The 12518-nt window shown below is 37.8% G+C and overlaps 1 long non-coding RNA gene across 3 annotated transcripts in view; it reads right to left on the reverse strand.

The window, feature by feature from the left end:
- Positions 1-1964: 1964 nt before the first annotated feature.
- The window catches only part of LOC109366563, a 13305-nt gene continuing 2751 nt past the window's right edge, over positions 1965-12518 (reverse strand). The window contains exons 1-4 of one of the 3 annotated variants that reach the window (XR_004159104.1): positions 9229-12157; positions 8767-8906; positions 7711-7762; positions 1965-5206 (exon numbers count right to left, since the gene is read on the reverse strand). This is a non-coding gene — a long non-coding RNA (uncharacterized LOC109366563). Of the gene's footprint in view, positions 5207-7710; positions 7763-8766; positions 8907-9228; positions 12158-12518 lie in introns of those variants that run through there. The other 2 variants (XR_004159105.1, XR_002112902.2) reach the window with 2 other exon arrangements.

The raw sequence follows: 12518 nt of genomic DNA on the forward strand, positions 1-12518 counted from the left end.
GCTGGAAGCAAGTGGAAGCCCACAGACAACAGGTACAATCTGAAAGCCAGGAAGTACCTTGTGAACACGAGAAAAGACTTTACTTTAAGGGTTACAGAGCACTGGAACAGAATGCCCAGGTAGGTTCTGGCCTCTCCTTCCCTGGAGATATTCAAAACTCACCTTGATGCTTTCCTATGCAATGTACTGTAGAGAAAATGCCTTCATAGGGGTTGGACTAGATGATCTTCAGAGGTCCCTTCCAACCCCTACAATTCCATGGTTCTGTGATTCTGTGATTCTCCTGGTTAGCACTCATTGCTGCAAGTGCAGTTACAAGTCAGTGTCTTTAGTTTTTCTTGCCTCCTGAACTGATAGAGCCTTTCAGTGTACTCTCAGACAAGGTCAGTCCATCAAACAAGAATAAAAGTGCAAGGGAAAAATGACAAATCCATTTGGTAGCACTCTTAACAAGTTATTTGGAGTCTGTGTGCCCCATGCAACAGCCTTCCAAGTTATTCTACATGTGTTGTAGTTTCACAAAGCTGCTGCAGATGGACCTTGTCCAGAAGCTTTTTCAGAGTATAACTGTAAATTCCAGCCTCCTTGGAAAGCTAGCACTGCTGCATTAGTGCTCCAAAATACTGCAGCAGGTGGCTGAGAGCCTTGCATATTGTGGTCCCTTGCAGCAGGGCAGGTGGGAGGGTACTGTCAGGTGATGCACTGATTGTTCTATGGGATAAGCCATGGATGCTCACCAGTTGCTAGCAGTGAGGAAGCACTTGAACATTGACCTCTTATCTTAGAAAAGGCAAATATTATTAATTGCAACAACTGCACAAATAACAAAGGTAAGGTGTTAAAAAAAAATAGTAATATCTTCCTTCTTTTAACTTTGTTCAGGTTAACTTGGAAATTGTAGGCAATTGTATCATTTTAGATGAAAGGAAGAAAATTTAGGACACAAAACATCCACAGCCGTATTTCTTGAAACCAGCCAGGAAAGACATCTGACATCATTTAAGTCTTTCCATATCAGCAGCTAAATTAACAGTACATTGCAATGAAATCAAACTTATTATGCATACACGAGCCAAACGAAAAAGAAATCCACTATGGTAGTGGAAGGAAAGATAAGAGCTTTCTAAAATCAAGAGTTCCAAAGACAGGTCACAGAGGGAACGGAAGTTTTTGTATCACAGTAGGTAGTAAACAAGGAAGCATCAAATTAGTTAATTCAAAACAAATAAAACCAGAAGCATTGCCTCATACAGCAGTTAGGCAACTCTGAATTTCCTTGCCACAAGGTGTTGAGGTTTACAGAATCTGACATGAATTAAAAATCTCTTGGAGAAACTCATCTCTCAGGGCCTATTAAATACAAAGCGGCAGCCTCAGGTTTAGGATATTGTATCACTGGAAGTTGGAAAGATAAGTTGGGTAGCTATCACTACGCACTTGTCATTTTATTATAATCTTCAATAATCATCCACTTTTCACCATTTCTCCTCACTTTTGGAGCCAAGATACTGGGCTAAATGGGTCCTTTGTAGACTGAGCTGGGACGGCCCTTCTTCCATCCTGATTTTAAACCATTCCTGCAGTTTTAGAGAATCTTCTGAGGGTCAACCTGAACAACATGAGTCAGATAAAGGACACCAAACAGAATTAATACTAAAAATATCAGGAGGAGATAATTAAGAGAGCAGACTCTGCAAGTAATGTAAAGAGAAGATAAAGTAGGATTAAATTTTCATGTAGCCTTTAACTCTTCAAGAAAAAAGTGCCACCACACATGAGGTGATGGAAAATTATTCACCTCTGTAAAAGAAAAAGAATAGTCCTATTCTTCCAGTGGGTGAAAATACAGGAAAATTGAAATTCGTCCTTATACAGAAAGAATCTTAATTGTCAAACCACATATATATCAAGCTCTGCAAGTGGAAGAATTCATAGTAAATGATGAGTATATGAACATATGAAAGCGTAAAAATCATAGAACTTCTAGCTTATTAAACAAACAAAAAAGCAAACCTACTTGAATTAGTTCTGTAGTTACACACACCTTACATAAACATCTCGGTCAAGTCAGCCCTGTCATGAAAAAGAACTGAATGTAAAATGTTCTTTGATACTTCTTATAAAGGTGAAATGCTCACATTGTATGGATTGCTCAGACTTCACCAAATTCCACAGAACTATGACAAGTCACAGCAGCCAATGATCTATCCAACATGTGTACCATGTTGGCCAACACAGCAGAACTGTAAATTCTGCCTTGAGGAAATCACCTTTTTCAATGAGCTCACGGATAGCAGTATATGGCCTTTGGCTTTCTTGGGCCTGGGGCAACCCAAAGCCTCTCTGAATCTGAGTCAGGCAAGGAGGAGTTGTCCCACTGCTTGCACCTCCAAGTGAACACTGTAAAGTTCAATTGTCAACTCCTTCTTTAATGAAATGCTGGAAGAGTTATTTACAGTTAAACCCAATATTTCCTAACTTGAGTGTCACCTCAAAATTCTCTCAGGTAACAATGAAGTTATGACTGAGCTGCTGTCTGGTGACTTTCCTTTTCAAGGGCCTTCAGATGTTCTTCTATCTGACAAACAACTCAGTGACATGATGCTTTCAGGAGGTTCATCATTTGCTTCAATGTAACCAGATCTCATGTCCATTGAAGTTTTAGGACCTTTTAAGAGATCCATGTTTATCCACGAATGAATTCCTTGACCAAATTCAGTAATACTCTTAATTTCAAACTTTTTCTGTCTCATTCAATTTCAGCTGTCAGAAATTCTCACAGTGCTCTTTTCCAAGAAGGACAGAAATCTTCTGTTCTCTTTTTCCCATATCCTCAACAAAACATCCCTAATCATTCTTTTTTCTACATATTTTCCCAGTGGAAGCTTGAGACTTCATATCTCACTTCCAACTGTCCACTTTCAGTCACTAGAATTTCTAGGTCATCTAACTAAACTAAAAAGTAAACTTATAATCAATAAGAAAAGATTGCTTTGAAATAAAATGCAATAACATACAAATAATTTTTGCATTTTCAACCATTGAAGCAGAACTGTAGTCATTTAGCATACATTATAACTTGAAGTAAGCCAGTATTTTTTCAAGACATAGAATGAGAGAGAACTTTTCTGTTGTTCCCTAATGAACCATAGTCAACATGCTAGGTTTCTTTCTGTGTTATCTTGAAATAAGAACAACTACAAAATAACAAAAGGTTTATTTTCATTATCACATGGAAGAGAGACACAAACATGCAAAATTTTTCCATTTGTAAAAAAGGATTAATTTGTAAACATTTCTCTAAAACATATAAAATAAATAACCCTGCTTGAAGGAATGGAAAAAGTTTTGTATTCTTTTAGTCACTGAGTAGAGAATTGTGAAAATTTGCTTAAACAGTAGATCAATGTTATTCATTACCATTATGTTTTACTTTCTAGAATGGATACCTGATAATAATCATACCAGAACTACAGCTGATAATGAATGATTAAAGGCTAGGGAACAGATGTAAAGGGAAAGTAGAACAATTATTTTTTTCCTGAGGTTCTTATGTGGGTCTCCTTTATTCCCCTCTACCGAGCTCTACCAAGTTCTGTGTGACATAAGGGACTGAATTAGGACTGGATTTAGACTGTTTCCCATCAAGAAAAGATCCCTTTCTTGAACTGTGAAAAAAAAAGATATTAGAAATTAAAACCTCGACAAAGTTTTGGAACTGAAAATAATGATAATGTCAAAAGAGTCAATGGCAATATTTCTTTTAGGTTATCTAAGAACATTTGGATTGTACTAGAATTAGTGTATATTTTGTAACTAAAAGCCATTTTTGAGAAAACAAAATCTTTCAAGTGTTAAAAGTTTGTTTTTATTAAATTTAGGTTTTCAGTGTTTTGAAATCTTATTTCATCCACTTCCTACCAAGTTTTGGCTTAGACAAACAGATGTGTTTTCAGATGAAAATCATTTTGTCTGAAAGTACCAAGCTACCTTTGCTGTTGACGATAAACCATACAAATATCACAGGAAACTTCTGGTATATGCAGTGTCTTAATCAGCTGGAATTTGAATAATATGCAGACACATATCTAACTCATTCCCAAATGACCAGGAAGTCTGCGTCACATATGCTTTTCAAAAAGGAACTTCTCAAAAAATTTAATTAGACAAGAAAATGAAACACAGCTTGTTCAGTTTGGGGATTGTTTTTTTGTTTGTTTGTTTGTTTGCTTGTATTTATTTAAAATCATTATCATTCCATTTTGTTTCTTAATTTATATATCTATTTAAACCCTATATATACCTTTATAAAGCCTTAAATAAATTTGAGTTTTCTTTTGTTGGCATCCCAGGAATTCAGATCACTGAGAAATTTACCTGAGAACTCAAAAGATGAATAAAACCATAATGGACAAACGCACATGCTTGACCACAGAGGTATTGGTATGCAGTCACAGAACAAATGTATACTTCTGTACCGGTTTACAGGCTCCTGGTTTTCTTTTTTTGTCCCAGTGGAAGAGCAGAGCTTTACAAAGTAAATCAAAACTCCCTGAATTTTCACAGGTAATTTTTCACAGGCCTCATAAAAAGCCCCCTTGGGCTCCCTGTTGAAAACAACAGCAAGCACCAATGAACCAAAATTATTCCCACCACTGAAACTCTTTATAGTGCATAAAGACTATTAAGTACCTTCATGCCACATCTCTTTCAAGTCCAATTTCTATTCAAAAATACAAGACCATTTTTGTAAGTGGTTTGTCCAAGGGATAGTGGGAAATCTTTGCATTATCTCTAGCTGATTGATTATAAAGTCTGGTAGTCCTGTGTTTTCTGATTCTAATTAAGGGGATATTATCCAAACAGATTACAAAACTTTCCTCCTGGTCAGTACAGAATTTTGTTTGTGGTTCTAGACAGAAACATTAATGCATTTCTTGTGCATAACAAAATGCTCATGGCACCAGCAGAGACTTTGACTTATATAAACACTATTAACACTTCTTAGTTACCTTTTAAGGTGGTAGAGCATGAAGGGCTCTGCCAGAGAAGCTTTATAAGCTTTATCAAACCCTACAGTGACAGTTCAGGGGATTACCATCCACAATTGTCTGCCTTCTGAAGGGGGAATGCCTGCCCTCAGCTGCTCACTTTGCTGTCCCGACTGCACTGCAGGTGCAAATACAGTTTGATCTCCTTATGATACCTGCACATAAAAAGCAAAAGGAAAAATCAGTGCGTGGAAAAGACAGTCTCCCTCTTCTTGATCTCTCAGGGCACAGACAGTTGCAAATCTATTTGCAATCGTCCGTGTACTGATAGTATTCAGGTTAAGAATAATTGGAGCTTTCTTTTTGTTTGTTTGTTTGTTTGTTTTGAGAGCGTGGGTAGCATCTGATCCAGGTTGTCACACAGCCCCATAAACAATTTTATAAGGTCAACTGCAAGACAGCATAGGCTGGGAACGAGCAGCTGGGGACTGTTCAGATCGCACTATCAGTGAATGGCACTGCTTTCCTGCATTTGCACTGAATCTGAGTTTGAGCATTCAGATAATCATCTATGACATCTGAGATATAGGAGCAGCGCCCAGCAGATGGGCCAGTACCTGCTTACATCTAGCCCGAATCACTGGAAAGGACATCTGTCTCTGCTCTCAGATCTGATGCTTCAGTGGTCCCACTGCAGCTGAGCAGTAAAAATCCGCCGTGCATTTATGAACTGATCTTTTTAAGTAATTCATACTGTGAGCAGTATTTTGAATGAGTTTTAATAAAGTGGCCAAAAAAAAAAAAAAAATCCTGCTGTCAGATGTGCCAAATGTCAGCTCTTCATTGCAATACATAGAGGTATTAGAGCTTCTCAGCAACAAAAAAAAAAATTGCAGAAATATTTTTAAGATGCCTAAAACGGCAATATTTTCTCTTAGTTTTTGTTCAGCAAAATCACTTTATCTGAAGCTTTTCACTCCAGGTCCCATGCTACTTTGGGAAAAGAAAGTCTGAAAAAGTTACAGGCACCTGAAATTTCTGAAGATTTTTTTTCTGAAGAAAAAATATGGGGTATCTGTGCCTATGTTATCTTCTAACCTAAAAATCACCTTGTCCTTTCCTCTTCTCTTGCATCCAACCCCAGACAGTCATGTTTCTAGGTAGACACTGGGGCTAGCATACAATACTATAAGCATACTGAAATGACTAATATGAAAGGGCTGAGTAAAAGGCCTTTAAAAACAAACCAAAGATAAATCATTACTTAAGAATTACTGTTTTGTTTGCTTGTCATTAGACATCTGTTCATAGACATTGCAAATGTTCCACTGTTTGCCTGGGTTTAATCGTAACAACTTTGCAAAGGTGCTTCTTCTTCCTCATTGTTTTCACTTGGTTTCTAAGGCAAACAATACCTATTTTTTTCCAGGCCTTTTAATTATTTAAAGCTGCTAAAATGCTAGAACTAAATAACTTCATAGGATGGAAATTGAAATCCAAACCTCAAAATGTACCAAGTGTGTGCAGTACCAGACCTTGTCTTGACCCCTCCTGCTGGTAGCCCCCAGGACCTCCCTGCAGTGACTGGATATAATTCAGGTCAGAACTTGACCTGAAATATGTAAAACTAGCCCTCCCCTTCCTCCCTTCTCCCCGTCATCTGCTCACATTTCTAGACCACAAATAGTGTACTGAATCCGAATTGTTTACTTTGCTGGGAATGCCATCTGTGTGTTGGCAGCTGGGGTGGGAGGGAAGGCACACACACTGAACAACAGTGATAAATACAGACAGTGGACTAAATTAGGAGAAGTTCTGCTACTTTCCAGAGCTCTGCATCTTTGCGTGCTTCCATTAAATGGATACAGTTCTTCTTAAACAGATACTGCACATCCGGATTATTCAGCAAGAGAGCAAATTCAAAACATTTGAACAGAGATAGCAAATAAGCCAGTCTGGGCAAAATACTAAGACTTCTGAAAAGGCTTGTGTCATTTATGGCTAAATTCACTTTTTAACATCTTACAGTATACTGGAATCAGCAAGGGGAAAGAAAGGCAACAGTAAATATTGTCAAAAGGAGTATGTTGTAAGTCATCCAAAATGAAAAATCAGAGATCTGGCAAGAATGTTTCTCATAGATCAAAGATAAAGTAAATATCCACTTAATTGGCAACTGATTCTGAATTCTAAAGAGGAATTGCTGGCATAACATCTGAATTTCCCATTTAAAAGGTCTTACATTTGAACAATGCTATACTACAGAAAGGAAAATTCAATAATTAAAAGCCCATCTTAAAGGATTCAGTTCTGTAAATGTGATGGCAGGGGAAAATTTAAAGATTAAAATTTTGCTCATTTTTCTTCACTAACAGCTTGGCAACAGAAATAAGTCTACACAGAATCTTAGAATAGCTAAAGTGGGAAAGGACGCTTGGAAATGGTCAAGTCTTACTCCTCTGCTCAAAGTAGGGTCCATGAGGATTGCTCAGCACCATGGGTTTTTAATATCTCCAAAGACATGGAAGCCACAGCCATTCTGTTTTCTCACTCTTGGAATTTGTCTAAAGTACATGAAACTTAAGAGCAATCAATAACGAAGTGAGTTCGGTCCTTCAGCAAATTTACAGCTGCAGTACTGAAGAAACTAGATGACAAAGAAATGGTTTAATGCCCCTTAACTTATGAAAGTTCGATTTACATTACTAACTTGATTTACCTTTTTGGTGAAATGCAAAAATGACAGCTCTTCTGTGTAAGGTTTATCCATCCTGAAGAAAGTACATGGAAGCAAGTTAACTTTCATCAGTTTAAGAGAGAGGTCCTCATGTTACCAGAGGGGGGCTGGTCAATAGACTCTTCCCCAAGTCCTCACTACTGGTGGTGGCTGGCTGGTAGAACGTCTACCCTGGGATTACCTCCAATAGATACTGGTGGTGTCTAGCTGACAACAAGTCCACATAACCCACTGGTAGCATGGCCATACGTGCAACAACAGGAGACAATGAGGCATCACGTATTCGGATAAGCAAAGTCATTAGCAGAAAGCAAGGACACATAGTTACTACAGAGCAGATTTTCTCAAGTGAATTTCTTCTAGCTGCATCCAGAAGCTAGAGGCAGTTCACTTGTGTTCTTATGGGCCATGTCAGAATTTTCCCAACATTTGGCAATTCTTATTTAGAATTGACAGGAAACAGGTTTCATACTTCAGTTTTCCATCAGCAAGACATAAAGAACAAGAAAGGACACGTCCTATTGGTAAGCATTTTAACAATTTGACTGGTGTTGGTCCATTAGCAAAGGCTATGTAATCAAAAGTGTAAAACTGCATTCACATCAGGTATAATTAGCTTGTCACTGTATCTGCTCTTCAGATTTCCTAAAATGTGCTGCACTAATGTTTGACTGCAATGCAAGGTAAGACTTTCTCCGTTGTGATAATGCGCAGGCTTGAAGATCTTATATTTTCATGTTGGAGTTAAATCTTTCAAAACTGATACCCCAGATCTAGAGGTATCAGGAAAGTGAGGAAGAAGTGTCTCAGTTCAGAAATGGGTCCCTAATGCCCATAGAGCTAGTTGAAATGAGAGAGAGACATGTTCACAAATGATCAAATCATAAATGCTGGCTAGTTTAAAAACATTCTGCAGTGTTAGAGCAATTTTTTAGTATTTTTATTAGAAATATAGGCCACAAATAGATTTGCATATATTTTAGAGGCTGAGACTATCCCAAATATATGATACATAGGAGATACTCTAAAGTGATTCACCTAAATCCTGTGGGCCAAGTTTCTGGTCTTAATGGAGAACTTCTCTTTGTTCTCTGCAGCTTACCCTGGTAATTTCTTCCAATTTTATTAATATCTTCTTAGAATTATTCCTTGAAGAAGAACCTTGAACTGCAGATCATCTGCAAGGAAAAGGAACACAATTCTTTACCAGCCACAGTGAGATTCACAGAACAGCAAAAACAGCACAGAACAGCATAAGCAGATTATTCTGACACCTTAAAAATATTGAATTCATTGCTTTGCATATATTTCAACAGAAAATTTTAAAGTCTTGAGTTAGCATCTGAATTCCATTTGAATTAATTTGCCTCAGAAAAACTCAAGTTCTTACCTTGAGATTGTACATCATCCCTGAAATTTTCAAATTATTCAGAAAAATTGATTGCATTTTGATCCGTTTAAAGTTACAAAAGAAAGTGGGAAAGAAAAACAGGTACTTACACAAACTCTACAATCATCTCAATTCCATAATTCCAAATTTGCAGCACAAGATCTACATGGCAAAGCAGGAACAGTATGTTAAATCTTTGTTTTCTTTGTTCCTTGTTTTCTTGGACATATAAGCTTTGTTCATCAGTAGTCATACACTTTCATATGTACTGGTGTTTATAGACTTTTTAAAATTAAGTATTATTCCCCAGTTTTGTTGTTAAATATTTTCCCATTCCAAAATGAAGCAATGATTGAACTGGCTAGCTAGTTTAAGAAGTGAGCAGATTTGGTGACAAAGCAAGTCACTGAAATGGCCACAGAGGTTTTCATGGTGGTCTTAATGGACTTTGAAAGTGACGTCTCTCCTGGAAGAACCCCTGTTGCATGGTCCAGTTTCTATCTTGGTCATCTAAAGTTACTTACTTCTAATTAAAATACTGTATCTGGTGGTTTACCAGGAGAATAAAACAGAAAATTCCAATTTTTGTTCTGAAGAACAAATGTGTGTTTGACATTTTTGGAGCAGCACTGCTTCTTACGTAAGTTCTCCTCCTCCACACAATTTTCTCTTCTGAAGGAAAATGAAGCATTTGTTTTTTGTTGTAAAAAGAGATTCTTGAAAGAATCAACAGCAAACAAAAGCTATTCTTGCCACTGAAAAGATCTTGGTGACATGTCATTGTTCCAGAAAAAAGCAGCAATCTGGATCCATGAGTAGTTTGGATTTTGTGGGAGGAAAGGTGATGGCAGCAAGTAACTGAGTACATCTACAGCTGAATGCCTCAGCCTTCCTGGCTCTGAACTATGTGTGCTAAGTGCTGCCCTATGTGCATTTTCATACAAAGCAGTTACTTGAATTAATGGAATACATCAGAGAAGGATTTGAACTTCCACTGGTCCTGCCACCACTGATGTGCACATAATTGCTGGGCACAGACAACACAGTCTACTTGTCTCTATTTTCTTCCTTCACGACTCAGAGAGAATACAATGAGCGAGCAGTAGTCAGAAGTGGTCAGATTAGTAAATGAATAAGCTATTTAGTGTAATGAATAAAGCATTATTCAAAGCCTGCTTTTTAAAATATCCTTTTCCTCAGCTGAGTGAGCCTTGAACTAGACATTACTAGACATTACTTCCAAGCTGAATTTACCCCTTCACAAGGGGTCACTGTTTACAGAAAAGCAGATCAATACACTGAAAAAGGTGACAGTATGAATCACTGTGAGAAAAGTAGAGAAACAAATTGTGTGCTTCACATGTGTTGCTCTGTTGTGCTCATGGGTGAGCGTTCACACAAGCAGAGATGCCTTTATTTTTCCTACTAAAAGTCTCCTGGTGTTTGCTTTCCAGCAAGTGGAGAAACTCCTCCAGAGCTAGTCACAGCAGAAGCCTGGGGAGAGTGCACAGCTCGCTGCCTGCAGGAACCACCTTCTTCACAGGCTTCTGCAAAATAAGCACATTGCTTGGCCAAGTTAGGTCTTTCTTGCTGGGAGCTCCACACTAAAGAAATTAGCTAGCACAATGAAAGGTAAGATACCACCACTGTCTGAGAACAACAACTGAATGATCCTGGAAATGCAAATTCTTGTTTTTACATATATTCATACATGTAAATAAAATCCTGACCCAGGAATTTTATTCAGCTGAATAATATTCTTTGACTTCAATAGTATTCTATTTTAAATGAGCAGAGACTTCAGGTTAGGTTTTGCATTTGAACAGCAGCCTCTATTTCAGTTCAGGTGATACTGCTGTGTTGTAAAAACTCATAACTCATGCCAATTTGTCCAGATCAGATATCACATCTTTTTAACATTCAGCTTCAAAATGTATAAAGCAACACTGCCAAACTTCATAACAGTTCTCACATTTTGATTAGAAAATTTTCATAAACACCATTTCACATGGGTGTTTTCAACATGCTAGTTGCATAATCTCCTCTGTGCAATTAGTTATACAAACACTGAAAAATAAGTTTATGACCTGGAAGCTGGTTTTGATAAACCCTTCTGAAGAAGTACCTGAAGCATAGTCCTGGAGAATCTACTAGTGATAGAAATGATTAATGCATATACAACAGCACAGACAGTCTCCAAACAAGCTAAAGACCTGCCAGGAGCAGCAGTAATTCAATATCTGCTTTAAAAGAAAGAATGCAAAAGAGACCATAATTGAGGATTGAGATGCTGAATTCTTCTGATGGGGGAAGTTACGGAACACATTAATAATCTGGGAGATTTACAATGTCCTGACAGAAATACAAAAGACAGAGAAGACAGAAAGGATATAGAAAAAAGAACAGCCACGAAAATTACACATTGACAGTGCACCACTTCTTCCTTATTTACATAATTAATACTTGGTCTTCTGAGCTACGAGTCCACTTTGTTCAATGAACATGGTCTATACAACTGTGACAAGAATACTCATACGTTTCTTTTGCCCTCCTCTTCCACACAGGCAGATGACTGTCCCACCATCTCTGTTGCTCACAGGAAACCTCTACTGCTGCACTTGGGACAACACTGGTTCTACTGTGTCTGAGGGCTGTGGCTTCAAATTGCAGTAAGGCTGATAAAATAACCAGCTGCCATGAAAAGAAGTGTCCTCTTGCATGTAATCTCCCTTGTGCTACTTGTGGTTCGTGTCTGGTCCCACAGTAAACTGGTGCAGGGAGATGGCCAGCAACATGCCACCCTCCTCAAAGAAATAGTTCTCAGTGTGGTGTTGTCTTAGTCAAGCTTGTCATTAAATAGCAGCAAGCACAAGAAACTACTGAGCATTTTTTTCACATGTGGGCTAGAAAAGATTGAGGCTGTTACTATTTTACAAACCAAAAGATCCAAAATACCAATATGGTGAGTGCAGTACTGAAAACATCACATTATCTTATTCCTTGGAACCTATTATTGAAGGGCTCATATTGGGAAGAAAAAAAAAAAAGAAAAAAAAGAGAATATAACACAAACCAAAACAATAGGCTAGGAGGTGGAAAACAAAACATCTGAATATAAATAGATCATGGACACCTTGTAACACAAAATTCTTATGTGTTGTCTTCTGCTGATTATTACAGTTTCATTTACTTTGGAATTTGCTTTATTTTCATGCAACTTTGGTGTATCCAAATAATTACAGTTATCACAGAATCACAGAATTGTAGGGGTTGGAAGGGACCTCTAGAGATCATCGAGACCAACCCCCCTGCCAAAGCAGGTTCCCTACACCAGGTCACACAGGTAGGCGTCCAGGCGAGACTTGAATATCTCCAGAGAAGGAGACTCCACAACCTCCCT

This window comes from Meleagris gallopavo, chromosome 3, assembly GCF_000146605.3.
Source record: "Meleagris gallopavo isolate NT-WF06-2002-E0010 breed Aviagen turkey brand Nicholas breeding stock chromosome 3, Turkey_5.1, whole genome shotgun sequence".
In the NCBI taxonomy this organism is placed as follows: domain Eukaryota; kingdom Metazoa; phylum Chordata; class Aves; order Galliformes; family Phasianidae; genus Meleagris; species Meleagris gallopavo.